The following is a 19063-nucleotide window of genomic DNA, read 5'->3' as shown; positions in this document are numbered from 1 at the left end:
GAGGAGTCAGGCACCAGTGCAGAGGTGGTGGAAGGCGGATCAGAAGGCACCGGTCCCAGCTGAGGTGGTAGGGGCTGTGGACCAGGTACTGGAGGGTAAGGAGGGGGAGCTTCAAAGAGGAGAAGGTCCTGAGAGTCTGGAAGTATAGGGGGCTTGAAGGGGTTTTTTGGGGGAGCCGGAATGAGTCTGGTCGAGGGGATGGGTGCTATTAGAGCAAGGACTGCTGGGCTTGCAGGTCTTGGGGACGAAGGAGGTGGGAGATTAGGAGCTGGGGGCAGAAAATCCTCCCAGGAGGACCCAGGAGGGAGGATTTTTGCAGAGACCCTGCCACACCAAGATATAAGGCTCCTGGTCCGGATGTCCCTCGGGTCGGGGCCGGTAGATGACGCTCTTGACCTGCAAAATCAGGGAAAGATGGAAAGACCCCTGGGGGGGCCAGTTGACCTTGAAAGATGGCCATTCAGCGGCACAGAGAGTCTGCCATTTAGTTTTCTTTATAGAGAGAGAGATTATGAGCCCTAGCCCGAACCTCAGACCAATGGGCTAGGGTTAGGGACAGGGGAGTTGATGTGTTTTGTCCCCTCTCGAAGTACAGGAAGTTTCCTGCGGTCACCAAACCTAGAAGAAAGCAGGACGCAAGCGCTTGTCCCCAGTGGGACTGTAGGAGAGATGAAAAATAAAATAGTGGCCTATGATAGTGTTTTCTGGGATATAACAGATGTAGATCCTCTGGATCTACCCGATAGGAGGCCACCAGGCATCCCTGGCTCTCCTTCATCTCTGGGGTGTCCCCCAAGGTCGCAACCGGTGTCTCCAGGACACGTCTGTCAGACACTGAAGGTTGCCCAGATATCACCAGAAATCACGAGAAAACAGAATCAGACTAGCATGTGCACATGAATATCGGTACCGAAAGAGGAATAGGCACCATATACTTACCCAAAGAGCAAGTTGGGGCCGTCCCGTCCGGCCTCCCATTGGCTGGGTCAAATCTCGGTGGGACCTCCAAATGTTAGGGTCAAGAAGACCTCAACCTAGGGAGGCACAGAGGAACGACACCAAGGCAGCTCTTTCTGCAACAGCACGGGCTTTATTGTTCCAGCATGCTGGGGCTCTGCAACATACCCGAAGATCAAGCAGAGGCTGAGAGCCCTGATCCAAGGGAGTATGGGGCTTTTATGCATTTTTTAGACAAAGGCTTGTCACAAAGCCATAATCACAGTGACCTCTTTACATAGTTACAGTTCCTGGTATGCTCTGCACAGTTTACATTTTTCAGTTAGCCATATCTTATCATCCGGGTGTAGCTGGGCCGGGTGTAGCTGGGCGGCTGTGAAACTAGGACAAAACAGTTCTCTTCTTTGTTAACCCCAAGCATAATTCAAGGACATCTCTTAAGCAGGGAACGTGCTCAGGATGTGGGGCCTCGGGGGAATGGAGGGGAACACAAAGGGAAGGCCATGCTCCTACTTCTCAAGGTTCAACCCGCAAAGCAGCAGAGCAGTTACAGAAAAGCAAGTTAGCAGAAGCTCCACACAATTTAACTCTTTCAGCTCTGGATCTCTTCGGCATCTGACTCTTTGGTTTCGGCTCAGGCCATGATCTCAGGGTCACGGGATCAAGCCCCATGTTGGACTTGCTGCTCAAGGGAAGTCTGCTTCAGGATTCTCTCTCCCTCACCCTCTGACCCCCACTGCTGCTCACTCAGGTGCTCCCTGTCTCTAAAATTAATAATCTTAAAAAAAAAAAAAAGAGCACCACCTACCTGCATAACCACTCTACCAGGATAAAAACCTGGAAATTCAGCATTGACACACCATTGATTAAATTACACGATTGACAGAGAAGGGGAAATGACATTTTACCTTCAAAGGAATAGCAGATTTTTTTTCACAAAAATTACAAAACTAAGAAAATGCATAATGGAACAGCATCTTTGAAGCGCTTCATGAAAATAGCTGCCAGCTGGTAATCCTACAACCAGTTCGGGAAAGACTTCCAGCACAGAGGTAGACATGCCGGCTCCCTGTTGAGCGGGACAACCACGGCCAGCTCTGCTTGGGGGCGGGGGACGTGGAAGTGCTGAAGGGAGCAGGTCCCAAGACCTCTCACCACAAGGAAGAGACATCTTCCGTCCATGTGAGGTGATGGGTGCTAACTGACTGACGGTGGCCGCCATCGCCCCCTCCCCGGAGGGCCCTCCTGCTGAATGCCGGAGGCTTGGACGGTGCTCTCCATCAGGGGCACCTCAGTAAGACTGGGAACCAGGAGGTTAAAATATCCCCCATGCAGACAAAACCGTAGGATGTCCTTCCACAGACCCACACTGAAAGAAATGCCACAGGGAAGTTTTGAGTCACAAGGGAAGGAACTACAGATGGCAGTACAGTAATGGACGCATGAATGAAGAACAGCAGGACAGTTACTACGTGGGTGAATCTGAATAAACACTAAGGAAATGGGAAAACCAGCATGGGCTTTATGTCGTGCGTGGCATGAAATGAATGGCAGCGCAGGAGCACAGGGGCCAGACAGGGTTAGGGCTTCGAGGTCCCACATGGTCAGTCAATTCTAAAATCCATGCAGATGGGGAATCCAAATGTGAAGTGTGAAACAATGGAACGTTTACAAGAAAAATCACATTATTATGATAAACGAGGTGGTGATGGGTACTCTGCTGGTGAGAGTTCTGTGAGTGGTTTCTCGGGAAGAGCCACCCCCCAGGCCTCCTGAGACAAGCACACAGGAGGCAAGTGCCCACATACCTGACCTGGAGGCTGAACCCTGCCGCCCACATTCGCGTCTAAGATGACCAAGAGTGATGGCATCCAGATCCATCTCCTCCCTTCCCACTCGGGAAGCAGAGAGGTGGGCCACCTGCAGGAGAAACATCACCACACAGGAACCCCTGGAAAGCTCTTGCATCAAAAAGCAGACCGCAGACATCACCAGACTTCCATTCCCTCCCTTGTAACTCGTATAAACTATCTCCTGGGAAGAGAATAGTCCAGCCTTGTGGTCTCCCCGAGTGACAGCTTATCAGATCTACCTCTTCCATGACAAAGGACAGTTTGTCCTGGTTACAGGACAAATGGCCAGAAGGCCTGTCCTGCAAAATGGTGTTTTCCAACAGTGCGCTGCACACCAGGCAGGCTTGAGTCCCCTTAACAGAATCCCAGACCATTGTCAGGGGAGCTGCAGCCACACTCAGCTACAGACCTGGCCTCTGGCCTCTAGTCCTCAGCAACCCCACAGGCCCTGACACATCTGTCCAGGCTCTCATCCTCTGTGGCCCTGTCCCCCCCTACCTATTTGCTTATGTTTGTCCCCTTCCATTTTGTTTGTCCCTGTTCGTGCCCTCCAGTCCCTGCCACTCCTCCTTATCCTCTCTGCTTCCTTTCCACAGAGTTTTCTGTCCTTCCTTTCTCTTCTAAACAGTTCTTTTCTGTTCCTCTGGTCCCTGCTACTCACCTGCTCATCGATGAAAGAACACTTATTGAGAAAGGTAATAACAAATGTTGACAAGAACATAGAGAAATTGGGACACTTGTACACTGCTGGTGGGAACACATCAGACAACAGTTGCTGTAGAAGATGGCCTGGCAGGAGAGGTCTCGGGGAAGACCATGGTGTAGGAGGCCCCAGGAGTCTGTCTCCCAACCTAGATGATAGTTGCACTGGCAGAATCTGTCTGGTGTAACCCATTTGGAAATCTAGTGTCTATTGAAGGCTTTCAACTTCCAGGAGAAGGCTTGGGTAGTAAATTGCATTCAATTTTGAGCAATTTCGGCTCTTAACACAGTAGCAAGTACCCATTCCCTACCCCCAGGCATGTGGCGGGCAGCTGTGCATGTATTCCTGAAGCAGCACACAGTCTGGGGGACATAGAGCTAGCAGAAGGGGCTCCATCCTCCAAATACTGGGGATCTGTGCTATAACCACTGATTGCTGCTTCTCCTCACAGAGGTGCAAAGAACTCTTGTTTTTCTTCCCCCAGTGTTGCAAACCCTCTCCCCTTGGGCTCAAGAGACCTCCAGCAGACTTCAAGGACCAGTTCCATTTTATTCTCCTTTCATTTTTTTGCTTTTCCGCCTCAGGAGCCAGATATTAAAGACTAGGACATTCTAAAAGAAATGCACATACAGGGAAAAGTAGAACAAGACAGTGTCTGCCCGAGGAGAGGCTCAAAGAAGACACAAGAAGATATTATGTTTATGCTGCAAGCCGATCCTTGGCACAGAGAGGCTACAATTTAAAAAAATTTTTTTAAATCAAAAATAGCAAACCCTGGGGAAAGGGAAAATTCTAATTTCTAGACTTACCACATTGTTAAATTCAAATTTCTGGTGCTCAACAACAATAAAACATAGCAGACGTACAAAAACCAGGAAAGTATGCCCCATTCCAAGGCAAAAAGTAAGTCAGCAGAGTCTGTTCCTGAAAAGTAGTACCCATTAGACAAGGACTTCAAAATCATGCTCTTACAGCTCATAAGGTTGCTCAAGAAACTAAAGGAAGACTTGCATACAGTCAGGGAAGCTACGTGTGGATGAAATGGAAGCATCAAGGCAGAGACAGAAAACATACAGAGAAACAAGAAATAAACAGCGGAGCTGAAAAGTATAGTAACTGAGATGGAAAATGCAGGAGAAGCATTGGGAGACAATGTCAGACCAGCAGGAAAAGAGTCTGTGAACTTGAAGACGACACTCGACATTAGGAAGGCTGAGAAACAAAGGAGAAAAGATGGAAGAAAAGCAAGCAGAACCCGGAAGAAATTTGACACCTTCAAAAGGACTGACACGTGTCTTGGAAATCTCAGAAACAGGAGAGAAAAGGGAAAGGGGCAGAGAGAATACTCGAAGAAATCATGGCTGAAAAATTCAAAATTTGAAGAAACACATGCATATAAACATCAAAGAAGCTCAGTAAACTTCATAGTAAGATGAACTGAGAGAGACCCCAAATGAGACACATTATAATCAAACTTTTAAGAACTGCCAACAAAAAGTCAACACATGGCAAGGGGTCCTCAAGGCTGCAAGCAGATTTCTCATCAGAAACCTGGAAGGCCAGGAGACCGTGGGCTGATACTCAACATGAGAATACTCAACTCAAGAAATCCTGTATCCGGTTCAAGTGTTCCTTGTAAGTGAGGGAGAAATCAAGACATTCTGAAAGAAACAACAGCTGGGGGGTTATGACCAGACCTTCCCTACAAAAGAAAAGGTTAGCAGAGGCCTGCAAGGTGCAGTGAAGGGTCAACCAGTAACTCAAAGCCACATAGAGAAGTAAAGATTTCAATAAAGTCAATGTATGGGCAATTATAAAAGCTGGTGAAGTTCATTGTCCCAGGACACAGACTCACCAAAAGCCTGGGACCTAATCCCAGGGCTAGAGAACACCTCCCCTCTCCCCGACACCTCACGACCACATTAGTAAAGCCTGTTTCCAGGAGTTCCTTCTATCCAGCGCATCATGCCTGGCTATCTAGAAAAAATCACAAGCCTTACGAAAAGTCAAAACACACAGTTTGAAGAGACAGAGAGGACTCAGAACTGGACTCAGGTATGGCAGGGCTGTTGGAATGATCAGATGGGGAAATTTAAAACAACTTTGATAATATACTTTAATAGAAAAAGTAGACAGTATGCAAGAACATACATGGGCAGTGTAAGCAGAGATGTGGAAATTCTAAGAAAGTTTAAAAAGAAAAGCCAGAGATGAAAAAAATTTTGACAGAACTGGGGCTTGCTTTTGATGGGCTCATTGTAGACTGGACACGGCCAAGGAAAGAATCTCTCTCTGAGTTGGGAATGTGACCATAGAAACTCCAAAACTGAAAATCAAAGGTAGAAAAGACTGGAAAAAAATACAAAAGAATATGCAAGGACCGTAGGACAGCCACAGAGCTGTGACACACATGTAATGGAGACATCAGAAGGAGGAGGAAGAGACAAGGGAACAGCAGCAAAATCTGAGGTCATCATGATGGAAACACTCCCCGGATTATCATCAGGCTCTGAAGCACAGATCAGGAAGCTGGGAAAACAAGTAGGTAAATGTCCAGAATAGCGACACTTACACGTATGAGAATGGGGAGGAAATAAAGACTTTCTCAAACAAATGGAAATGGAGGGAACATGTTGCAAGCAGCCCTGCTGCATGAGAGACGTTAAGGAAGTTTTTCAGGGAGAAGGAAAATGAAATAGGTCAGAACCTCAGATCTACATAAAGAAAAGAAGAGCATCAAAGAAGGAATAGGTAAAGTAAAAACTATAATTCTTCTTATTCTTTTTTAAAGGATTTTATTTATTCGGCAGAGAGGGAGAGAGAACACAGCAGGGGAAGCAGCAGGCAGAGGGAGAAGCGGACTCCCTGCCCAGCTCTCTGCTGGTCCACCCCAGGACCCCAGGATCATGACCCAAGCCAAAGGCACACACTAAACGACTGAGCCACCCAGGCACCCCTGCTCTTACCATACAACTCAAGAATCACACTCCTTGGTATTTACTCAAATTATTTAAAAATTTGTGACACCAAAACCTACCTATGGAGGTTCATAGCAGCTTTATTCATAATTACCCAACCTTGGAATCGACCAAGTAGGTGAATGGATAGATAAGCTCTGTTGCATCCAGGCAATGCAATGTTATTCAGTGCTAAAAAGATTAAGTGCTGTCAAGCTACGTAAAGACAAACAGGAAACTTACATATGTATCACCAAGCAAAGGAAGCCAGTCTGAAATGAGGACGTACTGTATGATTCCAACCCTATGACATTCTGGAAAACTGTGGAGACAGTAAACAGATCAGTGGTTGCCAGGAGGGGACGGGGGCACGATAGGCAGAGCTCAGAGAATTTTTAGGGCAGTGAAACTATTCTGCATGGCACTGTTTCTGCAGGGGTAGAACCTGTCACTGCACGTTGGTCTGAAGCCGCAGAAGGACTGTGGATGTGGGGTGACTATGACGTGTCACTGTAGGTTCCCCAAATGTGATGACTGTACCACTCTGGTGGAGATGTTTATGGTGGGGGAACACAGGGGCATCTGGGAAATACCTGTACGTTCTTCTCGGTATTCACGGTGAACCTAAAACGGCTCCCCCAAAATAGTTCATTAATTTAAAGAAAACACAACCACAGGCAACACAGACATGAGCAGTCATCTCTGTGGTGATTTCTTGGCTGGTTTTCCCTATCAGGAGTGAGGAGCACGTGTTTTAGGTAGGTTAGTCAGTGCATTCCTAACCACCTTCCAGATTCCTCAGGGATTCTAAAAAGCTGTCAGAACTTTCGTGTCAACAAGCATGGTTTGGACTGGGAAAACCTCTTACCGCCCCTAGAAATGCAGCTCCAGGATTCAGATCCACATTTAATCAGAGGATTGAACAGGGAATTGAGTGTTAAAACAGGCAGCCGTGTGGGCATCATCAGTGCTGTTGTGCAAACCTGCTGTTGAGAAAGCCAGCCCAGAAGAGTCCAGCAGAGGAGGACATGATGTTGTTAAACTTGTCCTGCTCCTTGCGGATTCAGAATGTTTGACTCCAGAAATCCTGCACTTAATTCTCATTGAGATATCCAGGAAGGCATGGGACACTCCCACCTCCTTGGCTCCTCACCCTTTCCCACCCAAACAAGATGCACTCTGGGCTCGAGATGGCATTGCCACACACCTGGCACACATGTTTGGAATGAAGAAAGAGTGGTTCTTAATTTCCTTCAGTCTGTGACAGTCTGTTTGACAGCTTGAGGTTGCAAGAACATAGTCGGGTTTCACATTAATTGAACCCAACTCAGTCTGGATTTGCGATGAAGGATTGACTTCAAGGCTCCCATCTGAGAGGGTCCGGGCCTGGCCTTTGAAAGGCCATTTGTACAAGATGGAGAAGGAGCTGGCTTTCCAAATGAAGAAAATGTGGGGCATGGGGAGGGGGACTGATAGGGGCTACGAGGAGCTCAGAGGCCCCCTCAGGCTGCCCGCAGCGCTTCCCTGGTTCCATCACCACTTCTCAGGGCTCCTCCACAGCACCAACAGATCTACAGATCAGGCCAGTTTGCATTCCAGTTAGCTAACACAGGGTGACGCTAGTTTCAGAGGTTCGATCTAGTGACTCAGCACTTCCACACAGCACCCTGCAAGGCTCAGAGCAAGCACACGCCCAGGTCGTGAGTCATTTTGAGACAGATGGCCATGCTCCGTTTCCAAAGCTGCTTCCTGAAGGAAACCTGCCAGTCACCCATCTTGGTCGGCAGCATGGGCCTGGCTGCCGCATAGCCACCCGGAGACCTCCTGGTGGGATCTGAGCAGCTCTGCCTTCTCTTCTTCCCTGTCACCAGGGACGGTGACTGCATGTGCCAGGAGGACAGCGCCCATCCTTCGGCCCATGCTCTTTCCTTCCCTGAGAGCCTCACTCCCCATGCCGAATTGCCTCCCTTGCTTCCTCCGCCGCCTCTGCCCCCATCAGCCGTCCAGCTCACGTCTCTTCCAGGAGGTGCTCCCAGCAGCGCAAGCTCAATTCCATTTTCCTCGTCTGAAACTCTTGCAGGACCTGGCGCGGACCCTCTGCTGTGGCTGCTGAGGTGGTTCTGAGTGGCTCTGAGAAAAAGCTCCTGGCGCCGCGTATAAAGCATGCTGGGTGCTCAGAAATGAGCAGTCAGACTGGGTTTTGAAAATAACGTAGAACGCGAAGCCAAATAAAAGGAAAATGTAAGGTTTTTGGTAGAAATTTTTCATTTCAAACACCAGATTTTTCCGGACATGGTCACACCAGGAGGTGACTGCCCGATGGATGAGGAAAGCAGGCACAGGATTTTGGCTTTGGCAACTAGCCCGAGTTCACACAGCAGCACAGGGGCACTTGGGGCTGGACCCCATCCCCATTAGCCACTCCTCGCCTCTGCTGTCCCTGACATGACGCCCACATCTTGGAGGGTAAGGAGGGTCCCCATTTAAACATCACTGTCTCTGCTCTAGGCCCGAGGCCAGTGATCATTTCCAGCTCACTGTACCGTCTGTGTCTCTGAAGCGCTCCCAGGGCTCCCTGCAATAGCCCAGCACAAGGACAGACCCTTGGCTCACCACACACACTACTCTCTCGTGTTTACACTTCCAGCAGTTCTAATTCATTGTTCCATTTGACTCCTCTAACCCCCTGTGCTCTCTTCTCATTTTTAACTTTTTAGGAAATCAGATTCCATATTGGGTTTCTTTTTTTTTTCCCCGTATTGTTTTGTTTTGGAAATTCTATCTCAATTACATTTTGTTCCCTTTGGAAGAATAGAGAGGGTCCACCCTGGAGAAGCAGGTACAGTTCTCAGGAGGTGGAGGGAAGTTGGGGCGGGTGCCAGGCCCATGTCTGGCCCGATTCAGGAGCGGCCCGCCCCAGGCAGCACTTCATGCAGAGGAGGAGAATCCCAGGAGGCCCCTGTCGGCCCAGCGCTGTGCCCTGTACCTCCACCAGCACATTCCCAGGCCACACAGGGCTCCTTAGGAATCTCACATGGCTCAGTGAACCTTCAGGAGACCTTAGGCCCTCCGAGCATTCTCCAGATTCTTCTCTGAAACCACCCTGAGGCCCTTTGTAAATAACTTACTGTAGGCTCACAATAGTGACATTAAAGGTCACTGATAAAGACTCTCAACTAAAAACCAGTGCAGTCATTTGACCAAGACTTTACATTCTGCCTGGTGTAGGGAACAGAGAGATTTGTTGAGGATCTGGGACTTCTGGCCCTGGGGCCGCACAGGGCCTCAGACTGAGGTAGCCTCTGCCTCAGGCCCCCAGAGCTGGCCTGTCCATCACACAGCAGCTCCTCCGCAGAGGACCAGAGAAGACTCACTGTCCATGACCCGGTACCCAAAGGCCAGGGACGGGTTAGGGGTTCTGGCTCATGGGACCAGTTTTTTCCTGCTTCTCCGTGCCTCGCTGGGTCACAGCAGGACCTCGGGAAAGACCTGCTAATAGAAAAGGCTACTGCATCAGAGCACAAGGTAAACACAATGAAACAAAGCATATTCTCCTAAAACCCAGAGTCTCCTCTTTCATAAGTCGGGTTATCCTGTTCTCCTAACCAGCTGGGAGATGTTCAACAAGTCCTTCTATCCCTCTCCTTCTGGTGCTAAGGAGTTTCATTGGAAAAATGACTGAACTTGAACTCAAAGGCCCTTTGTGCCCTGCCATCTCGGGTGCGCTGGCCTGCTGGCACAGGGAACAGGCGGGGACAGTTCCGTGTGCTGAGTGCTTAGAGCCACCTGGGATCTCATTTAACCCCATTTCCCGAGGTAGATACTAATGCTCCATTACACAGATGAGAGTACAGAGGTTTAGAGGCGGGGCCTAGAGCTGGGCAAGTGGAGTGTGGCTCCAGCCTTGAACCCCATGCTCTAGGCGACTCTGTGCCAAGAGCCGACGGCTGTGCTAGATGCTGGAGCACCAGCAACTGCCAGGCCCGGCCACTCTTATCAGCACTCTGCAGGTGCCACCTGGCCTAATTCTCACAACAGCATATTCCCCTTTAACCACTGAGGAAACTGGGTCACAGAGATGTTAAGCAACTCACACAAGGTCACACAGCCAGTCCATGTAGGAGGAGGACATCCATAAGGAGAGTTATCCAAAACTCAAAAGATGGATAGGATTCTGTCCGTATCCTTACACATTGTTTATTTGTGGTATCCTGAACTGAGACTTACAAAGTGCACCAAGCATAAAGTAAACTCCTGTCTGAGCAAAATGGAACTCACCATATGCACAATTTAAGAGCACCCCATTGAAGTTTTTCAGGATTTAGGATCCAAAACAACTTCTTAATAACACCTTCAGTACTGACACAGCACCTGCATAAGGCAGCGTGGGAGAAGGTGAAGAGGAATCCCTGTTGTTCAGACATTTACTAGCTATTCACTGAGTTGTGGTTACTTGTGAGCATAGCAAGGGGAACGGTACAGCTCACATCTTTGGAGACATGAAGACAGACATTCATCCAGACACACACACCTCCATAATTCGGTTTTATTACATGAAACCGAGGAATGCAGAGTTCAAAGAAAGCATGGAACCCAGCGGGCAGCTCCCTGAGAAAGTGGTGTCTGAGCTGCCATCTGAAGCATGTAAATCCCAGATGTTGGCTGGAAGAAAGAGCATTCCAGGGACAGAGTGTACCTCCCAGGTGCAGGAGCCAAGATGCACAGAGGGGAGGAAGGGAACAGCCAGGGGGAATGGGGCTCAGAACACAGGCCTGGCTAAGGATTGGGCTTGGTCTAATGGAGTGGCAGACACTATGGCACATCCCGTCCCCCCCCCCACAAAAGAGAACCCCAGCTGATTGAGGCAGTGGGCAGAGACCCCTTGATCTCAGTGAGGACAGACCATAGACCCAGAAGATGAGTTGTGATTGGTTGGCTAGTTCTAACCCCAATAAAGTATAAAGGGAAGAATGCTAGAGAACTCCTGGGAAAATCCAGTTTCCAGATGAAACCTCAGTGCTCAAGAGAAGAGGACTTTGGCCCTGCCTCTCTCATCCTGATTGCTTGTGACTGCATGGCACCAAGGTCATCTGGAATTGGTGACAATTGTAACAACACAAAGCCACCTTGCTGCAGATGGCTCAATGGGAAAGAGAGTCTGGGTCACTGATCAAATCCTGGAACTGCCTCCCCCAGGCTCCCTGTATTGCGGGGTCATTACCCACCTTCGTGGGAGTCATTGACAGCCAGTCACAGCCCATCCTAGAGCTTAATGACATGAACACCTGTGTGTTGTTCTCTCTCATGGTTTGGTGGGTTGACTGCCCATCTTGCAGAATGTTGCAGTCTGGGGAAACTGGGGCTGCGATGTCCCGAAGGCTCACCTAGGCTGGATACCTAAGGCAGCTCACTGGCAGGCTGCTGGCGGGATCTGAGCCAGCGCGATCCACTGTCATGCCCACACTTGGCCTCCTGAGTGTCTTCAGTCACAGTATGGTGGCTGGTTTCCTGGAGTGAGTACTCCAAAAAAGAGTATTCCTAGAGGTGCAGGCATAAACAGCAAAGTTTTTATGAGGTACTTTCAGAAGTCACACAGCATTGTTGGTCAAAAGCAAACGACAGAAAAGCCAAACTCAAGGTGAGACTAGCAGGAGGTGTAATTCCATGCAGTGGCCATCTCTGAAGATGAGACACTGCACCATCACAGCATTTGAAGTGATGGGTGCCATGGTCAGATGATTGCTGTGTTGACTGGGTTGGAGGAAAACCCAAATAAGGATAAAATGGAGGACAAGCAAGCTGGATTTAGAGTATCATGATTAGCTCCCAATATCCATTCTGTCTCTCTGTTGTATAGCCGTGAGTCATCCCTTCTCTGCTCTACACTGACTGAGTCAGGAATGGGCAGACTTAAGTCACTGTGGGCCAGGAAGACTTGGGCAGAGCTCTCAGGATCCCAAGAAAGCTGGTTCCTTGCTGTTAAGAAAAAATACCAGGAAACCCATCTCTCTTCACACAGACATGAACATGGGATCATTCAGAACTGATTACCATTGATTGAGGTCTTATGCCCAGTAAGGAGTCGAGTAGTTTTCTTCAGATGATCTTGCTGTTGGACTTAAAAGAAGGGAATATTGTGGGTGATGGAGCAAAGTTCTCAGAAGAACCGATCTCCAGTGGCTTTGTTGATCCACAGAACCGGAGCTGTCCAGGGACAACCTGAACCACACTTTAAAAATTGTTCACAAATTATTTGAATGAAGAGCATCACTGCATAAATTGTGCAAGGCTGGGGCGCCTGGGTGGCTCAGTGGGTTAAGCCGCTGCCTTCAGCTCAGGTCATGATCTCAGGGTCCTGGGATCGAGTCCCGCATCGGGCTCTCTGCTCAGCAGGGAGCCTGCTTCCTTCTCTCTCTCTCTCTCTGCCTGCCTCTCAGTGTACTTGTAATTTCTCTCTGTCAAATAAATAAATAAAATCTTTAAAAAAAATTGTGCAAGGCTGAAAATATACTTAAAGACATGAAAGCAGGTATCCAGAAGGTTAAGGGATGGGAGTGGAAGTGGGGACCTGAGGCAAAGAGGGAGAAATGAACAGAGGGATGGATTACAAGTGGTCTGTAAACTTAGCAGTCTGCATGATTTGACTTAGAGCCACGATACAGCAGTAATGATTTGAAAGCCCTTAAGAAACTATCTGAAGGAAGAGTTGCAGGAATGGACTCAAGAGTGTGTATGCAGGAGCGTTTGGGGGGCTCAGCTGGGCATCTGCCTTGGGCTCAGGTTATGATCCCAGGGTCCTGGGATGGAGTCCTGCATCAGGAACCCTGCTCAGCGGTGTGTCTGTGCCTCCCTCTGCCTCTCATTTTGCTCTCTCTCAGATAAATAAATAGAAGCTTATACAAAACTACATGTCTGACATGTTGTTGGGTTATGGGAGGATTAAGGGATTTTAGTTAATTTTATTATGCCAACAAATCTTTTTGATTGTAGATCTAAACTGAAATCTCTCCAAGGTAATTCACTAGTTCCTACACATAAATCAATAGTAACAGTGACTGACACACAGCACGAACCAGGTTAGGTGAGGAATTATAAAGGACAATGAAAAATACACTTTGGTTTAATTTTGATTTTCCCCAAGTAGTACAGATATTATAGCTTAAGAACTCAACTAAAAGCAAAAAGTTTATAACCAAAAATATCAGTCCTGGTCCCCCCTTCCCCACCCTAGATTCCCAATCCAAAAGCCAACCGTTTTTTCTAGTTACTTCTTGCGCAGACCTCCCAGGTTTCATCAGCATGCTACCTGCCATCTGTAACGCTTTCAGTTCACTATCACCCGCCACGCCCCACTGCCAAAGGCCAGGATCCTGGGGTCTCGCCTCACTCCGTGCACACACTGCACCAGCTCCCATCTTCTCAATGTCGTTTGGACCCATTTTTTTAAAGGTCATTCTGCATGTTTTCCTGACTACATGACTTTAAATGTGGTTCATTGCTAAACCAAACAGTGATTGATTTCTGTAACGTTTTTCTTCTGGGCAAGCATAATTGCCTTTTCCCCCTCAATTTGCTGCATGACAGACCTGCCCAAGTCCTTTCCCTTTCATCCAGTTTGACATGGTCAAGTGGTGGGGAGGCCTGCCCCCGGCTGCTGGGGGCGATCTCCTCCCCTTCTTTTCTGAATGAGCTGTCCCACACTGACTTCTTGCTTGTCTGCTCTCATTTGGCAGCAGTGTCTTGAGAAAGCCCACCTCAGTAGATCAGGGGCACCCTAAGGCAGAAGCCCTTGCCTCTTCTCTCCCGTGTTTGCACTCATTCCCTGGAGCTTCAGAATCTCTTCCAGCCACTAGACCATCAGCCTGTACCATTCGATTCCCGACCTCTCCTCTGGCTGCAGAACCGAACACCCACCTGCCCCTGGCACGCATCCACATGGGGGTCCAGTGCCCACCCCCAAAGCTGCTCTCCTCCCATCTTCCCCTTCTTAGAAGCAGGGACACTAGTCACACAGTGTAGTTCAGGTGGGAAATCTTGGGGATGTCGATGCCCGAAAGTAAACACGCCATTAAGATGGCGGCTGGATGCGAGCCAGTAGGTGGAACTGAGGATTAAGGAAGTAGTCCAAAATGCCTCTTGTATCTATGTGGCTGCAAGTGATTGGTTGTACAACTTTGGTATATATCACATGCGCGGGCGGTGAAAAGGGAGATCCCAACAGCTACCCAGAAATAAGGTTTGCTTCGCTGAGGTCTCCTGGTCGTTCTTGCTGGCGAGAGCGACATTGGGGCATCTGTGATCCCCTTTCTCTCCCACCTCACAACAGCAAATCCTATCAGCTCCACCTTCAAACTGTGTCGGGCATGAGAACCCCCCCCACCTCACCCACCCCTGCTGCGGGGGCCTGAGCTAGAGCCATGCTCATCCCACGCCAGCCACACTCTGGGGCTTTGTGAACCTTCTGAGCATTCCCCCATTATTTCCCTCTGCCTGCATCACTCCCTCACAAAACACTCATGGGTCTCCTTCCCTCGCTTTAGTGTTCTGTCCAAATGGTATGTCTTTGGAGAGGTCTGTCCTGTCCACTCTCTACAATTCCTTATCTCCATCCATACTGTCCTTTCCCACATAGCATTTCATGACCTTAAGCCACATCTTTAGTTGTATACATTTAGGGTCCGTCTTCCCATGACCCTGTAACCTCCAGGAGGTTGGGACATCACCTGTCCGGGGTCCTGTGACTCCAGTGCTGAAGGAAGTGCTCAGGAAATCCCTGTTGATGAATGCATGACATGAATTCTAATTAACATTCCTAGAAATGATCACTGAAACTCAAGTTGAAACCACTGATCCGACAGGCTGCATGGATACAAGATAGAATTAGTGGGCTGAAATGCTGACAATAGAAATTTTACCACGATGAAGCACAAAAGGACAAAAGTTGGAAATTTTGAAAAAAAAAAGTTAATTTACATAAAGATAAATATATTCATATAAAGAAATAGTAGGGGTTTTGTTTTTGCTTTTTACTGTGGTAAAACACCTGACAGAACTTACTTCTTTAACCACTTTTAAGTGTATGATTCAGGAGCATTAATCACCCTTTCATGTGCTTAGTGACTATTTGCATTATTTGTTTTGAAAAATGTCTGTTCCAGTCCTTTGCCCATTATTTACTTGGGTTGTTTTGGTTTTGTTACTGGTTGCTGTTCTTCATGTATTCTGGATATTAAGCTCTCATCAGATATAGAGTTTGCAAATATTAGGGAATGTGGGTGTGGAGAGGGAGAAGGGGGTGTCACCCAAGTGGTCAGGTGTCTCCAGGGCTTTCTGAGAAGCCCTAACCCTAACCCATGAGGACAGCCTAATTTCTGCTTGTGTGGCTAGTTTCTGTGTGATGCAGCTGGAGGTATGATTATTCGGGATGGATGACTTTTGAAATGGATGCTTCTGCAATCTGAGTTTGAATGTTAGGCACTCGTGTTGTGGTATGTACAACCTATATTGTATATATGTATATAATATTGGCTATGTGATATATTATACAATATTCTACATAGTGTTATACAATAACTATATAATATTATGCAATATTAGTTAAGTGGTCAAATCATGAAGAGAGGAAGGTTGTCATGTAATTTAGGATCCCAAGATTAGATCATCCTGGACTATCTTCAGGGGCCTAAATCTGATGATAAGTGTCCTTATAGGAAACACAGAGGAGAGACACTTAGAGAAAGAGGAGAAGACCCTGTGAAGGTGAAGGCAGAGACAGGAACGATGGAGCCCCAAGCCAAGGGACCCATGGAGCCATCAGAACTAGAACTAGAGCAAGGGATGCCTCTCTCCTGGAGTCTTCAGAGGGAATGCAGCCCTGCGGACCTCTGGATTTTGAACTTCTGACTTGCAGAATTCTAAGAGACTAAATTCTCTTGTTTTAAGCAACCCAATGTACGATAATTTGTTACGGCCACCCTAGGAAATGCCTACAGATTTTGGTCTTGGGAAGCTGAGTGCTGCTGTACCAAATGCCCCCCACTGTGGAAGCGGCTTTTGAATTAGGTGATTGGGTGGAAGTTGGGAGAATTTTGAGCTTCATGAGAGATAAAACCTAGACTTTCTGAAGAGACTGTTAGTAAAAATATGTACTTTAAATGCAGCCAGGTGAGGGCTCAGAAGGAAATGAAGAGCATGGGAGAGGAGGTTGTCCTCTCAGAATGCACAGCTCGTCATAAACAGCATGTTATTCAATACGGATGTAACAGACGTGTGTTGAGGGCTCCGAAGGAGATGAGGGACGTGTTATTGGGGACTGGAGGTAAGGTGATGCTTGCGCTGTGCCGGCAAACAACTTGGCTGAATTGTGTCCCGCAGTCCTAGGGAAAGTAGAACCTGTCGGTGATGAACTTGAATAATCAGCTGAAATTTCTAAGCAAAGCATGTAAGGTAAGGCAGGTCCCTTCCTGCTTATTGTATTGAAATGGGAGAAGAAAGAGGTTAAGGTGAAGCAGGTATGGTTAAGCAAAACCAAAATCAGCCTGATGACTCAGGAGAATCTTGGCTTATCCATATGGCAAGGGATGAAAAATGAGTAGTTTCATTGTTGAGGGAGTAGCCTCGACAGACAGAGAGAGAGAGAGGGCCCAGGATATGGCTGGACAACGTTTTGCTGAAGATCTAAGCAGGACACTGAAGGGTCCACTCAAATACCTCCGCAGAGCCAGGAAAGGACATGTAACAGAGTAGTTAAAGAGCTAAGTGTGCACAGCAACAGGCTGACTCAAGCTCGGGAGGATAGCACAGATCCCGCGGAGATGCCCTTCGCAAGCAGGATCTGAATCCAGAGGCAGTCAGGGAAAGTGTGACCCGTGACATGAAGTCCAAAAGGTAGGTGTGACAGAGACAATGTAAACAGCCAGAAAGAAACCAGGCAAAAATGTCATCTATGAAACGGGAAAATATGAGATACCCAGCATGTAGAAAGAGCTCCTGTAAATCCGTAAGAAGATGAAAGTCACCAAAAGAAAAATGGGCAAAGAATGCAAATTGGTGATTCCTGCAAGTGCTTCACATGCCAAGAGAAGTCGTTAAATGTCACGTACAACCAGAAGCATCAAGACAAGAAGTCAGCGAGATGTCCTTTAAACACCACCAAGCTGGGGAAAGTTCCAGAAAGATGGAGTATCCCCGTTGGTGAGCCAGAGCCTGGCTGCGATTCCCGCGGTGTGAAGGGCCGCAACGCCCCGGGGCCGCCAGCCCTACTGGCCCAGGAGCGCCGTGTGTGGCTGCGGAGGTCAGTGTGAGGGCAGGAGCCCCACACGCGTCTGCGGTCCGAGGGGCCGCGGCGGACAGCCAGGTGCGTGCGTGGTCGAGTCCGTGAACCTGAACGGAACGCATGTGGGACGCGGCGCTCCCAGGCAGGGGCTGCCCAGGATAAGACACGCGCGGCTGAGGGGCCGGAGCAAGAAGGCTGCGGGGCAATCACGGACACGTGCGGCCGCAGACTCCGGCCCGCTGGCTTGAAGCATCGGCTGCCAGCGCCCGCGCACCGTGTACGCACTAGCCCAAGAAAGTTCCAGAAGCTGCACCGCGTCAGCAGGAGCCCGCGGAGGTGGCGTAAGCCGCATGCCGCACTGCTGGAGAACCTTGCCCCGCCAGCGTTGGTCCGAGCAGAAACCTGCAAGTGCTACAGGAGAGGCCGCTGTTTTTGGGCATTTCTGTAATTTTTACTTAGGAAAGTGCCTTCGTGGGTTCCTTCTGTCATGGAGAAGGGAAGAGCAGGCCTGCGAGTGCAGGGCAGGCATTTACTGTTAGCCTCCCTCCCGGGGGCCCGGAACCGGTCCTGCGACCGCACGGCCTCAGAATATCTGCTCCCGCTTCTCCCGGATGCCGGGAAGACCCCAAGGCCGACAGCCACCGCCTCTGCGAACCAAGCCGCTCGCTTTCCTCCAGCGCGCAGGCGCCGGGAGGTGGTGCCCCCCGCTCGCCAGCCCCGCTCCAGGCCTTACGTCACTGCGCGGCGGGCCGCATGACGTAGCTGCGACCCGCCTTCCTGAAGAGAGCGCCAGTGGCTGACCATGGCGACCGCTGCGGAGTATTGGGTTCTGGTGGAGATGGTGCAGGCGCTTTACAAGGTGAGCTTGAGCGCTCGAGCGGCTCGCGACCACACCGGGCCTTGCGGGGTGCGACGGGTCCTGGGTGAGGCTGGTTGCGTCGCGCCCCGACCCCGGCGTTTCCGGCTGAAGGGGCTCGCGGGGAGACTCGGGCGGAGCGAGAACCGAGGGTCTCCTTCGGCGCTGGGAGGGAAACAGGAGGGGGGTGCAGAGGCGAGGGTGCTCTTGACGCTCCCGAGCGGGGACGGGTGGCGAATCGGGGTGGCGAAACTGTGGTGGGAGAGCTCGGTCCGTCGGCCTCAGGCAACTGGGGTGCTCGGGAGGCGGAGCAGAGGGGAGGATGGAACCGAGTGCGGGAGTTTGCTCCTGTCAGCGCGAGGTGTCCGGGAAGCCGAGGGGAGGGCAATATGAAGTCGTCGCCGTTCTCCCCCGTGTGTCCACTTTCTGTCCGGTAAACGTGCCCTTCCTGCGTGTTCTGGA

Source organism: Mustela putorius, unplaced genomic scaffold (assembly GCF_011764305.1).
Source record: "Mustela putorius furo isolate JIRA1106 unplaced genomic scaffold, ASM1176430v1.1 tig00003988_pilon_pilon_pilon, whole genome shotgun sequence".
Classification (NCBI taxonomy): Eukaryota; Metazoa; Chordata; class Mammalia; order Carnivora; family Mustelidae; genus Mustela; species Mustela putorius.
Note: the sequence above shows the minus strand (reverse complement) of the source record.